Consider the following 15,625-nt stretch of genomic DNA (forward strand, 5'->3'; position numbering starts at 1 on the left):
ATTCAAGGGTAAACATCCAAACATAGTCTTGGGATGAAGGGGAACAAAACCCAAATGCCAAAATTTCAATTTTGACACTTAGTAAAGTTTTGAGATTTTGGACCATTTTGAGGTGCGCATGTCCACAACTTCATAGGTGCAGAATTCTACAGGTGTGCAAGTCTACTTTTCCAAAGGTGCACTAATAGTTAACTACTAGTTTTAAAATAGAGCTTTCCATGCGTCAAAAATGCATTGTGACAACAGTTTAACTCTAAGAAATGACTAGTGAAGGATCCGCTTCTATTTTTGGCACTTCCAGATACTTCCACTTTGACTCAAAGCTTTCTCCTTCTTTCTACCCTCATAAATTCTTTGTTTTTAACATGTAAGGCTTATGCATCCAATTAATGAATAAAAAATGGATGGAGTCTTGCTTAGCACCAATTTAATTGTTAGTTTGTATATAATTAATTTGTTTTATTAATTAAATATTTTTTATTGCACTAAGATATCTCACTCTCAACACAAATTGAGGAGATAATTTCTTATAAATATTCCATCATAATATGTAATTGGGACTACCATTATTTTGCAATAAAATTATGCTTTTGGTAATCGCATTTGGAGTGTAGTAATTCTTGCCTAAATGTGTCATATTTTTGTGGATTTATGTTCATGCGATTATGATTGACCCAAAGGTTTACTGCTTTGTTTCTAGTTGTGTGATTCATTAATTCTAGTGTTTTTTATGGTTTTGACAAATTCTATGGACGTAACTAGCTTGAAAAAAAATCATCGAATTGTGCCTGCATCACTTTTCGTCTCGCATGAGCACACTTTCTATGGTCTTGTGATTTGATGAAGGGTGAAATATCTTATGATCACTAAGTTTCTCACCAACAATTGCATCAGTGGAATCGAGGAAGTTTTTCTCCTTCTTTCATTGGTTATCTACCAATCTCTTTAAAATCTTAACTCGCAGACATGTTGTTTTCCATAGCTTATGTCCATTAGGAATTTTCAATTTCATGCTATTTTCTTTTAAAAAATTGTTATTTTCTTTGATAACCTCTTTATTAGAATAGGAATTCATATTAGTTGCATTGTTAGATTGCATTCATAAAAACATAAAAAAATACGAAAACATATTTCTTTTGTGTGTTTTATTTTGAAGTAGCGTGCAGGTTCTTCATCTCATCCAAAATCAAAAAAAACTAGCAAAGGCCTTCTTGTGAACAATCACATTTATCTTCAATCAAATGGATTCTAGTAGGTTGCAAGATCAACCTAGAACCTTGGAGTTGATTCACAAGATCAACTTTTCAAGAGAGGAGTTTGCAAGAATTCTTGGCATTTAGCATCATGCATAACAATAGCTCAACATCAGTATAAGGTACAATATCTAGGACACATCATTTTAGGAAATGTTATCTTAGTTCCTACACCCAATACTATATCTAAGATTCATAACTTCATGGGTTTAGCTAGATATTACCACAAATTTTTTTAGAACTTATCCAAAGTGGTATGCTCTATCACTTCCCTATAAAGAAAGGGGAAGAAGTTCATTTGGACAGAACAGTGCAAAGAAGAATTCTAGAAGCTCAAGGATCTTTTGAATAGCACATTAATTCAATCTATATCTAATCTAGCAGGTGATTTCATGGTGTGCATTGACACATCCCTAGAAGGGATTGGAGCTTTCCTTATCTAGGACAAACGTGTGATTGTGTATGAGTCTTACAAGTTCAAGGACCATGAGTTGTACTATATTACACATTATCTTAAGCTAGCTACAGTTATTCATACTCTAGTGAGATGGAGACACTTCTTGTTGGGCCATCATTTTGAGCTTCATAATCATCACTATAGTTTATAGTATATCTTCATGCAGCCTAATATGAATTCTAGGCAAAGGTGTTTGATGGATTTTTTTATGTGAGTATGACTTAGAGGTGAAGTATGTAGTGCCTGCCCTAGTTTGCATTTTTCTATTGTTGTCAAACTCTTTCTTGGTGAATTTTCTATTAATTAAATCTAATTAAAATATTTAATTAATGATTTAATTAAAATATTTAATTAATGATTTAATTAAATGGAAAATTAATATGATATTTTAATATGTAATTTTATTTAATTAATTGGTAAATTAATTAAATAAAAGAATTAATTTGGAGATGGGAGTTATAAGTTTAAATTTGGAATGTGATAATATTTATTTAATTTAATAATAATATATTTAGAGTTCATTTTTAAATAAATGCTAAATATTATTATTATTTAAGTTAACAAATATTTTATCAATAAAGTTTTGAAAGAAATTAATTTATTAATAATTTCATGATAAGTGCGTGAGATTTAAAATTAATAAATTAAATTGAAAAGAGTAAAGTGAATATTAAATTAATTAATGTGAATTATTTTAATATTTATTCACATAGGAGTATGCGAACTCTTGTGAGTTGTCATGTTGACAACACAAGAATTTGCAATCTAATCATGCACGTGTTGTCTACACTTAGGAGTTAGCATATTATTTGAGCACATGGTGTCTACAACATTCTAGATACCTCATCATGTTTATCTTCTTATCATGGAAGTTATGTGCTTAGTTGTCATGCTTATCTCCTAGTTCTTTCTAGACACATTCTAGATGCATCATAGAGGCCTTTATATAGAGGCTCTCCTAATGTGTATGGTCATCCTCATATGCTTCTACAAGCACTCCTAGTCACTTGGGGAGGTTTGTTCCTTGGAGGAATTGTAAATGTTGGACAAGGAAGGAATTTTCAAAAGGGATAAGGTTCTAAGAGGAGGAGCTTCTCTACAATTTTCTGAGGCGTAATGAATTAGCATCAGTGTCTAGGTAGGCACTCATGATTATTTTGCATATTTTTTTACCCTCTTTCTCTTTCTATCTTCATCGTGTCTATTATCTGTGTTTGAATAATTCTCTCTAAATGAATCTTCAATTTTGTAATTCAGGCATGCATATTGTTTCATCCAATTATGGGAATTAAAAATATTATTACAATCTTCCCTTAGTAGAATCAAGATTTGGAAATTGATTTGGATTTGGGTTTGAATAAAAGTAGAATCTTATTATTATGCATTAGTTTAATATGATTTATTAGCTAATCTAATTAAATTAAATTAAATTAAGATTAGTTAATAGTAGAAGTAGTGTAATTAATTATTAGTCGATTCTAGTAGATGGATTTTTATATGAGGGAAAATTTGAAAATAAATAAAATAAAAATATTTTATATATATATATATATATATATATATATATATATATATATATATATATATATATATATATATATATATATATATATATATATATATATATATATATATATATATATATATATATATTTGAAAAAAGAATATATATTGAAAATGATACTGGTTGGAGGGATGCTTGTTCTTTATTCAAAACAAAATTTAAATAAAATTATATTTCGAGGGGGAACGTTTTAGAAGTTTTAATATTTTATTTTTAAATTAAAATTAAAACATATATTATTTGTGGGGGAGGGAGGGGGGATTTAACCCACTACACCCCCGTCCTTTTCATTCCTGGTGGCTACGTGAGCAAGTCTGCGTGATCGCAGAGTACCTGCATGATCGCAGGGTACCTGTGATCAGTAGGCCATATGTTAGTGAATGCCGACAACGATAATATAATCGCTTTGTAGAATTTGGTTTAACATTATTCAATTTAATTAATTATAAGTTTTATTAATTGTTGTATTTGGTAATATATATTTATCAGCATTATATATGTTATTAAATATTATCCGATATATATATATATATATAAACATTAGTATTTGTTATTTTACAAATATGATATTTAGTATATTAATGTTAATGTATTATAATTGTTTTTATTATATTTACAATGTTAATTTAATAATAATTTGTTCATTATTATTAAATTGAAAAGAAATATTAGTATTCATTAAAGATAGTGATGAATTTGGTATTACAATAAGATTTCTAATATAACTCGTTATTAACAAGTTATTATTATTAATATGAATATTAATGAATTGAAATATAGTTGATTTTTAATTTACAAAATTATTGTCAATTATTAATCAACTAATATTCATTGAGTTGTTGATATAGTTATGTAATTATTAACTAATAGTAGAATTAATTAAATTTGATTGATAATTAAAGTTATGCAATAGAGTGTTAATTGTTATGATTATTTGTAATATTGATTTCAAGGAAATTGTAAACTAATTATTTGAAAGATGATAAGTATTATTCTTATGATTTGAATAATGGGAGATGCTCTTAGAATTAAGGGAAGCTATTATTGTAATATTGGTTTAATAGAGTCAAGATGAATCTCTTAAAAATCAAAGAGCGGTATTTTTATAATTTAAATAATAGATGGTTACTTATCCTTTAATTTTTTCTGGTGAAATTAAATATTAAGGGAATTTTATTCAATTAGTAACATTGAATTTTAGTGAAATAATGTGACTAATTTTATTTGAAAGTCAATGGGAACTAGTTCAATGATTTAAATAAGTAAATAGTTATCTTCTGACTATTTTAGAAAATTATTTTTAAATAATAGAGGGATAATTCTATGTTGACTTGGAGGTTAAACGAAGAATCTTATACTCTTGAAATATACTCAAAACAAAAACTGAAACCTCATACTTGGCATAACCATGTGACTTCAAGAGCAAATTGAAACATGCATTTGCATCTTTATTATTTTAGGAATTTGATTGGGGTAATTTTGTATTCTATTTTTTGAAATGAAAGGGTTAAACTATATTGAATAAGGTGTGCCTTTTTAAATTTGAAAACTCACACTGAAATGGAAATTGGAACTTTGTGGTGAACTGACATTGTGTGTTCAGAGCTAAACCCAAACATGGAACTTGCATTGTTGTATGTATATTGTTTGTGTTTTGGGATTTTGGGGTTGACTAGATTTTTGGCCAGTTATAGGATATCTACCAGAGGCTTGGGGGTTATGAGATGTGATGGCATGTTGATCTTATTTGATCTCGATTATTTTTAAAACCCAACCATGGTAATGTGATGATATGCTCTATGAGATGTTTGTATTCACTGTTCGTTGATGCTCATCAATCTTCTTGTGTGAAGCTAAGATGTATGTGTATGAGACACTTGACCTAATCATTTTTGAGCCATCGATCAGTTATACTTGGGTTACTTTCCAGTCACCTTGATGGGACTGAAGTGTTTTTTTTATCTTGATGATGTCATGATGTGACATGTTTTGACTTGACCATTTTGGAGTCTTTGATAGTATTATTTATTTTGAGATGCCTTTTTGGTTGCTTGTTGAGAACCAATGGATATTGTGATTTATTTTGAGAGTCCTTATGGTTTCTTGTTGAGAACCAATGGATGTTGTGATTTATCATTGATATGGATGTTGAGATTTATTTTGGAATACTATATAGTTAGTCGATGAGGACCGATGGATATTGTGGTTATCATTGATACCTTCAGTTGCCAATAGAGAACTATTGTGATCATGATTATCAATGGATGCTTTTCAGTTGCTCATGGAGATTTGATGTTCTTATTGTGGATTATCTTTTGGTATTTTTCTAGTCGCTTGTATAGGACAAAGGTGATTTTGTGATTTATGATTCCATGAGTCTAGGGTAGGTTATCTACTTGTAGTGTTGGGAAGTGGCTTGCAATGGGGGTCAGGGCCCTGAGTGGCTGCTAGGGTAACTCATTGTAAGTTGTATTAATAAGTAAAAACATTTACACTAAATGGGGATTAAAATGAACCTAATAAAATAATTGTATGTTCTTGCACATGCCTTGAGTGCTAGTTCAGACTAGGATGGGAGTAGAGAGAATGCTTGGTTACGACCTTGCATTCTGTACTATGCCTCATTAGTATGAGAGGATACTAGTGGCTGCATAGGGATCACTAGGGGGTCGAGGTCTATTGAGAGACTACCAAAGTAACTCTAGCATGATTCATGCGATGACACTTTTTCGCTTACATAGTAGGTTTCCTACATGTCTTTGTTGTGCCTCTAGGTATAGATGTTAGTCTGTGTTGGAACCTTTGAGTTAGTGTAATTTTAGGATTCCTGGACTTAAAGAGTATTTGTTTTATGTGATTTGATATCTTTTTTGAGACTTGAGACTATCTCCTCCAACAATTTCTTTGTTGGAATTAATTTTCATTCTATTCATGGATATTATGATGGATGTTATTTACTAGTACATTTCTTTATATTGATGATCAACATGTGATAGATGATGTTATCTACTTGTTAGGATCATATTATGCTTTATTCTTGCATGTTAGATCTCTTTATGCATATGTTGTAGTATATTTAGGAGTGACATACCTACTATGATAATACCGATGATCACTTCAATGGCTTCGGATGTTATGTGTGGGGGGTGGTTAGGGCCCACAATCGTCTAATGATGCTATTGATGGTTGGGAGGAACCATGCACTTAGATTAGTTGTGTTTTATGATGTATGGTTATCTTTTATGATGGTTGTTATATCTTTATTGATGGATGGATGTATCATGTATGTTATTGGTTTCATTTACTTTATTGCACTTGTATCATGGATTCAATGATGATGATGTATCTTTATTCTTATATATGTTTAATCTTTTAAGCTTTTCATACCTTGTGATATGTACAATGGATGATTGAGCATTCCGAATAGGCATTTGGAACAAATGTATATTATGGACTGTGGACATTTAATTATTCTTTCATGTGGATGTGGTAGTTGTTAGACTTAGTATTAATTAGATTAAATGTGACTCAATGTCTTGGGATCCCTTAAGGAATGTAACCTGTTATGTATGCTTACAGTTGATTGTATGTTATTGCTTTCGCTACTATGTGTTGATGTCAATGGGTTAACTTTCATGTTTTAAAAGAAAATTCTTTGGAAAACTTAGTAAAACTTTAGGTTAATTCTTTTGGATCCCTTGGCGGGGCATTACAAAGTATATTTAGGGGAAGGAGAATGTGGTATCTAACTCTTTGAGTCACATGAGACATGAGACATTATCATTGTCTCTTAGTGTGGATGTGAGGAGCCATATACTTTAGACACTTCCTATATATAATTAGTATCAAGAAGTGAGTATTGAAATTGATACAGGGAAAACCTTTAGAGGTTAGGATTCTAGCATATGTCCTACAATTATATAACCTCTTGCATCACACATGGAGGATTTATGTACCACTATTGGATGAGCTTCATACATTGATCCTATCGGAGGCCCATCATGCACCATTTTATGTATCACTAGGATGAGCTTCATACATTGATCCTATCAGAGGCCCATCATGCACCATACTTGAGACATCTTGGTGTCAAGAAAATGCATGCAGACTTATAATAGTTGTAGTATTGGATGGGTATGAAGCATGATATCATTGATTTTGTGGCTAGGTGTCTTGAGTGCTAGAGAGTTAAGGCAAAGCACCATTATCCTATAGGGTTTCTACAACCTAATCTCATTCCTTCATGGAAGTGGGATATTATCTCTATGGACTTCATTATGGGATTACCCATGACTTCTCATCAACGTGATTATATCATGGTCATCATTTGTCGATTGACTAAGGTGGAACACTTCTCACCAATGAGGTCATCCTACATGGTGACTCAATAGCTAATGTCTTTATACATGACATTGTGAGGTTGTATGGTATTCCCCGAATGATCATTTCAGATATGGATACTATATTCACATCCACATTTTAGACATCTTTATAACATGATCTTATAGCACAGTCGAACTTTTGTTTAACATATCAACCTAAGATAGATGGTCATATAGAGAGAGTGAATAAGCTTTTGGAGGATATGTTTAGGATCTCTATTATGGATCGGCAAACTCTCTAAGAAGATTATCTATATCTAGTAGAGGTTGCACATAATAATGGTGTAGGACCAGAAAAATGGGCTAAATGCATAACATACTATGAGAAAATCACAAACTCAATCAACATATGTTAACACCCACTAGTCTACCATGAAATTCAAACTAAACAAAAGAAAGCAAACATAATCAAAAACTCCCTTTTCCATTTGTAGCTCCCATGTTCTTCTTTCTTCTCCAAATGATTGTAGCTCCAAAGTTGCCTATAGTGCACACAAAATTGAAGTAAAAGTCTATGATGTGGAAAATGCCATGAGAATACTTGAAGTGTGATTTTATGTGAGAGAGAGAATGCAACATGCAAAGAAGTAGAGACTCAAAGATTCAAAGATTTGGACTTTCAAAACTTAAGCATTCGGATCCAAGATTTTAGCATTCAGATTCAAGAGGCCAAAATGAGAGAAAGAGTGTTCATTTTATAATTTTCATGTAGGGTGAGAGCATTGGATTTGTCACCCACAGACATGCGATGTGGCAAGAGATTCCTATGATGCATATGACAGAATATGCCAAAAGTAAGATTCTATGACACATGCAAGTCAAATTTGGAAGAGAATCTATGATGCGTCATAAGATTCCTCAACCCACTTAAAGCCAAGAATATATGACAAATAAGCCAAATAGGGACATGCGTAAGTGGTAATAATAATTCCTATGACTCATATGGTAGAATATGCCAAAAGTAAGATTTTATGACACACGAGAGTCAAATTTGGAAGAGAATCTATGACGCGTCATAAGATTCCTCAACCCACTTAAAGCCAAGAATCTATGATGAATAAGCCAAATAGGGACATGCATAAGAGGTAATAATATTGAATTATGAAAAATCTCAGCCAAGTGTCAAAGGAGAATCCATGAGGTGTCACATCCAAGTGACATGATGATGAAATATTTTATGGAATATTTGAATTAAAAATCCTTTTATTCCACATAATAAGAATTAGTAGAAAATGGAATTAATGATGGAAAATGGAACTTAGGAAATTGTAAATTTCCATGGTTTGTAGATAATGAATCAATTAATTAATAAAATTAATTAATTGAGGATGATAATCAGGAAGAATAATTAGTGAGAATAATAGAATTAAATTATGGGTTATTTAATCCTATAGAGAAAATTAGTAGATGATTGGCCAAATTGATTAAATGAATGCGACCGTATCCTTTGATGAAAATGTGACGATGATGGATATCGAATAAGATGATGAAAAGGTAGACCAAAGCCATGGTCAAATTAATTGATAGATTGAAATTGATAACATGCCAAGGACACATGACATGAATTAATTGATATGTAACATTTAATCGACATTGTAAATGCTACAGGATTGAAATTAATTGATAAGGTTTGATCATAATAACACTAATGGACACTGTCAATATTATTAAAATGGTTGATGATGCCATGATCTAACATTGAAAGCCTCAAAAACATCAAAGATTGAATTGAATGACATGAATGATATTTTGACCTAGTACTGAGAGCCATGACAGTACTAAGGTCATATTGATAAGATTGATAAGTTGATAGGTTTCCAAGGCACTGAAAGCCACAACAATGCCTAGGAGTGGATAAATGATGATTGATTTGGGATGTTTGATATGTTTTGAGTTGATTAGGACTGATTTTGAGTGATTAGGAGTTGATTTGGGGTGATTTCGAGTTGATTTGATATGATTCTAAGTTGATTTGATATGATTCCGAGTTGATTTGATATGATTCTGAGTTGATATGAAATTGATGTGAAAGGGGATATAAATGACAAAATATGGTCAATCTGGCCAAAAGATCCAAGTTAGTAGAATGAGAAAATGGGATAAATTAGTATGAATAAGTGATGAGGTTGTAGATGCGAACCATTTTTGAGCGTCTATATTTTGCCCCTCTTTGATACAATGTGATTTAGAGCGTTGTATCAAAGAATAACTGATGAGAAAGCCCAAACATGCCCCAGTAGGGATGATATATATGGATGCCCCCTCAAGAAATTGAATAAGATAAGCATATGATAATTCAATTTATTGACAACAAGAAGAAAAAACCATAGCAATTGACGGATCGCAAATCAGAGCTAAGATGTGAAAATTATGAGGTCTAGAGCGCAAAACACGGTCAATCCAGAGCCCGAGAGTGATTGAATGGGTTACCACTCAATAAAGACACAAAATGATTAAAATTATAGTTCATTTTTTCCATAATGAAGATATGAATCCAACGCAACTGACGGATTGCAATTCTGAGTTAAAATGCAAAAGTTATGGGCTCCGGAGTGCAACATAGGGGGCTCCAGGAGCAGTTCTTGGTATCTTGGGTCCCCAATTGCACCCAAAACTCAACCAAGTGTCTCATTGACGCACTTGGTAAGCCCAAGTGTTCCATGACAGTACCAAGTGCATCAATGATGCACTTGGGAAGTCCAAGTGGTCTCAGAAAGTGAAAAATGTGCCCGAGAAGGCTCTGAGGCCTAGAATCAGCCCGATTGGACTCAAAATGCCTCGAAACTGTGCGTGCATGCCCAAAATGATGGAAAGATGTCATAACATGAGGGAAATCATCAAAAATGGTCATATTTGGTCAAATATGATGAGACAAATGTCAGACTAAGGTTGAACTAGGTGGAAAGCCTCATAAAGTTGATTGACAATGTAGGATGATGCAAGAATGCATGAATGAGAGATGAAGATGATTTGGTAAATTAGAAGACATGATCGTGGTGATGGAGAATGAGATGAAGAAGAAAGATGAGATGAGGAGATGTTAGTATGATGGAAAGACTTTTGCTTCTAGAAAGTGCACTATATGTCAAATGGAGCTTTATTTTGATATGGCAAAGGGAATGCAACACATCATGGCATAAAGGGCCAGAGCACAAATGCAAGCCTTTTGTGTAAACAAGCACGATGCAAACATAGAATGACCTTGTCCTTCTTGAGGCATATTTACATGCCCCAAACTCTCAAAGGTACATTGGAATGGACAAAAATAGAAAAAGATGACCATGAACCATCCCGGCGACTCTCATAGATTAGTTTTATATCATCGAGTGGCATAGGAAAATGATCAAAGAAAAACAAAGCAAAAATTAAATCACTCACTAAACAGCATGAGACAACAACTATCCTTGTCCATTATTACTTGCATTTAGCACTGGTTGTGGATTCAGTTGATAAGTTCATAGTGACTGGTTGAATTGATTGTTGGTTCACGTTGGTCAGATAGTGTGATTGTCTTGAAAGTGTAGTGCTTTGATTTTCAGTCTACAAAGTGCAAGTGTTTATTCAAAAGGGGTGGTTATCCACAATGAGGATGTACAAGGTTTATTGCAAATTTTTGAGGAGCTTTGTGATTTTTAGGGTTTTGTGGGGATATTTGATTTTTTTGTGTGACTGATTTCTTCAGGTCATTTTATGATTTTTAGGGTTTTTTTAGGACATTTTATGATATTTAGTGCTTTTTTCAAGACATGTTATGTGATTTTTATAGATTTTCTCAGGACATTTTATGATTTTTAGGGATTTTTCAAGACATTTTATGATTTTTAGTGCTTTTTTTAGGACATGTTATGGTTTTTAGTGATTTTTTCAAGATCGTATTTGAATTTTTAAGGATTTTTTCAAGACATTATGTGAATGTTTAGGATTTTTTTCAAGACATTATGTGATTTTTAGTGATTTTCTTAGGACATTTTATGATTTTTAGGGATTTTTTTCAGGATCGTATAAGCATATACAAGTGTTAGCTCCAATCCGTTATGCAATAGATCCAATGGATAAAAAGCACTTAGGGGTATGCCCCTAGTTCAAATTCAAACTTACGCACCATGCAGGTAATATGACCCCAGACAAGACTCAAATTATGTACAAAGGCCAATGACAAAGTGTGTGTGTAGGCTGGTGATGCTTAAGCATGGTAACGAAGGACATTAACCAGTTCATGAGCCATGATAAGGGACCAAGGATGTCTTGAAATATGAAGGATATGATCAAGGAATGATAGAGGGGGAAAAGACCAGATGGAATCCTGATAGATGGAGGAGCAATACTAATTACACATGGCGCCTGTTTGCTAGGTTTTCACCATGGTACTCGCCCAAAGCGCCTGTTTGCCAGGTTTTCACTTTTGGATAGAATTTTTCTCTTGACTCAAATTTTTGTGCCAAGATGCCTGTTTGCCAGGTTTTCATCAAGGCATCCATTTTTTCACGACTTTTTTCACTTTTTTCTTTGCCTTTTTCATGACTTTTTACCATTTTTTTAAATATTTTTTCAGGACTTTTGGATGAAATCAAGAATGTCACTGACAAATGCTGAGAAGATATCTGTTGTTGGTGCTGCTAGCTGATGAGCTCTGGATCCATGACTGACCATAACTACATAGGAGTCATTTCGAGTCTGTAGCTAAAATCAAACCACTAGAAAGGCCTCGAGAGATACCGTCGTGTACCATATGTAACATAATGTCTATCTCTTGCAAATCAAGGCATTTGAGGATAATTGGGTCAATAGGTGTATCATGTGGGATGTCACTGATGATGACATATACAAAGGCTTGTTGGATAAAGGACTGATTTTATTTATTGGACAAAATAAGTAGTTGGATTTGGGGATAAATAAAGGGATATAAGGGAGGGTTGGGAGGGTTGAGACCAATGACCTTCCACATGAATTCTGATTGAGAGAGCTCCAAAAGACTTTGTGGCATGTTGAACACTGGAACACTGATATTCATGGCATCATATTTTTCATTTTGTATCATTGAGAGCTGCTTAGCTTTTGATTTTTTATAGTCTAATGGCGCCTTTTGATTTTCACCAAGAGACCTATGCTTGTTATTTCTTTCTCTTTTTTCTTTGTAAGTAGAAGGTGGAGTAGGCTCCCCAAAGTATGCCAATGTGTTCTCTTTAGGAGAAACTGCTTCTTTATGATCTTCATTCATAATGCCTTCAAAGTCTATTATGAGAGTATCATCATCGAATTGATCAAAAATTGGTGGTCCACATTGGTCCCAATCCAAAGGTTCAGGATAACTTTAGGAGATGTCATCATCAGTGTTGAATGGGCTTTGGTTGAAGGTAGATATATGGGTAACTGATTCAACTGGGTCATTGGGGTTATGCTCAGAGGCTAGGGGATTGTTGGTTTCAAGTGGGATATCCTCAGATGCCTTTTCATCATTCAAAACATCCATAGTCTTACATGTAGGTAACATGGTACTAGAAGGACCTATTCGTAATGGTTTAAATCCAAGCCCCAAACTAGGAGGTTTTCCTTCTGTAGTGAAAGGTTCCATGATTCCTTATTTCTGAGATCCAAGACCACTATAGCCATCATAGCCTTTTTTTTGCATGATGGTAAACCCAAATCCATACTTGCTAGGAGATATCAAAGTGGGTTCTCATTCTGCTTTTTCTTTCTCAATACATATGGATGTATTCTCATTGATAGAAGTATCATTCTTTGTACTGATGGGAGAAAGTGGTGATTCCCTAATGTGAGGGGCTTGAGACATAAAGTACTCTCCACACCCATTGTCTTCAATCTTCATCTTTTCCTTGGCTTTACTAAGCAGTATATCAGCATCCACATACTTAGAGGAATTTGTGGGTTGTGCTTCATTGTTTGTTGGAATTTGGAATGCAGTAGCATCTCTTAGATTAGCACAAAACTAGAAAGGATCTGGATCACCAGGGATGGTAACCCCCATGTTATTATAGGAAAACTTCAAACATTGATGATATGTAGAAGGTACTACTTTCATAGCATGAAGCCAAGGGCGTCCTAGTATCATGTTGCAATTCATTTCTATATCTAGGACATGGAACAATGTATCTTCAGTAGTTGGACCAACTCTGACAGGTAGTGTAATGATGCCCCTAGAGAAGCGTTCACCATCATCATAAGCTTTTATTGTGATTCTTTGAGATGGATCCACATCATCTTTAGAATAACCCAAACTGTTGACAACCTTAAGAGTACAGATGTTCAGTCCTACTCCTCCATCTATTAAGACATGTCTAACTTTGGCATTATGGATGAAGACTTCAAGATAAAGGGGATCATTATGGTTAGGTTTGTCCTTAGGAATATCTCGGGGTGAAAAAGTGATATTTTGTGACGTGGATAGTTTCCCAACCATGGCTTGGAACTAGGAAACATCAATGTTATCTAGAACGACTAACTCTTTAAGGGCTTGATCCAAGATCTTTTGATGTTGGGGAGATGCACGCAGTAGGTCCAAAATGGATATTTGTGTAGGGGTTTTTTTGAGTTGTTCAACAAGGCTATAATCAAATGAAGTAGGAGCAGTAGGTCTACTTGGGGGTGTAGGTCTAGTAGAAGCATTAGGTCTAGATGGGGCTCTAGGTAGGGTGATCTTGCTACGACGTCTAGTGATAGCACAATGAGGGTTTTCAGCCTTCAATGTGACTATGGATATGTGAAAGTTAGACTCATTAAAGCAATTGATGGTGTAGTCATAGCTGGTACATGTGTAATTCACATTACCTTGCAAGTTTGAGTTTGAGCTTGAGGGTTTCTCTTTGTCATGATTACCCAAAGGATCTTTGAAAATAGTATGATCAAAGTTGGATGCTAATAGTGATGGATCAACTATGATGACACCATCATCAATAAGGTCTTGTATTGCATGTTTCAATTGGAAGCATGATGAAGTCTTGTGTCCTTTGGTGTGATGGTAATCACAATACTTTTTGTCATCCCACCAATCTGCTTTAGTTAATGGTTCATCTTTGATTGGGGGTATCTGTAGGAAGTTATTACTCAGTAACTGTTGTAATGTAGTCTCAAGTGGTATTCCCAATGGTGTGAATTTCCTGTCTTTGGTTCTAGGATGTCTTTTGTCTTGTGTGGAAGTCTCAATTTTCTATTGTTGAGGTGTTGTTTGATTAGGAGTTTGTGAATTTGTAGGGTTTGCACCTTTCAGAGTCAGTTGAGGTTGTGTTGTGCTAATTGTGCGAGCATCGACAATGCCATCATTAGTCACATTCTTGTTTTTGGAGAAAACTTTTACCTTTTCATTAGATGAGTTGGTGTTTCTATTTTCTTTGTTTATCTTGAGGACTCCCTTACGGATAAGAGCATCTTCAATACTATCCCCTTTTTTCATTAGTTTAGAAATGGTGCTTGGACTCTTGATTTTGAGTTCATAGATTAAGTCTGGGACTAAGTTTTCAATGCACAGGTTTACTTGTTGTTCTTCAGGAATATCTAGTGAGCATTGACTAACTAGGCTTCTCCAACACAGTAAGAATGTGATGAATGATTCTCCTATCCTTTCTTTAGTTGAGCACAAATCAGAAAGTGTCACCTCATTTGTGATGTTAAAGGCAAAGTGGGAGATAAATTTTTCTGCTAGCTCTGACCAAGATTTGATATTACCAGGAAGTTTGGAGTACCACTCAAGTGCAGGCCCACCTAAAGAAGAGGGAACAATCTCATAAGGTAAGTGGGTTCATCACTAAGTTTAGTACATGACGCACAAAATTCTCGGATGTGATCAATAGGGTTTCCTTTTCCTCAATATGTTTCAAACCTTGGAGCTTCAAATTGTTTTAGGAATGGAGGTATATACAGACTTTTATCGAATGGGTTAGGATGTAGGTCCCTTTCCGTATATAGAGCCTGTTTATTTTGGACTCCCAATGCCTCGACTTGTTTGGAAAGTTGT

Source organism: Cupressus sempervirens, chromosome 4, assembly GCF_028749045.1.
Source record: "Cupressus sempervirens isolate cs-2001-9-10 chromosome 4, ASM2874904v1, whole genome shotgun sequence".
In the NCBI taxonomy this organism is placed as follows: domain Eukaryota; kingdom Viridiplantae; phylum Streptophyta; class Pinopsida; order Cupressales; family Cupressaceae; genus Cupressus; species Cupressus sempervirens.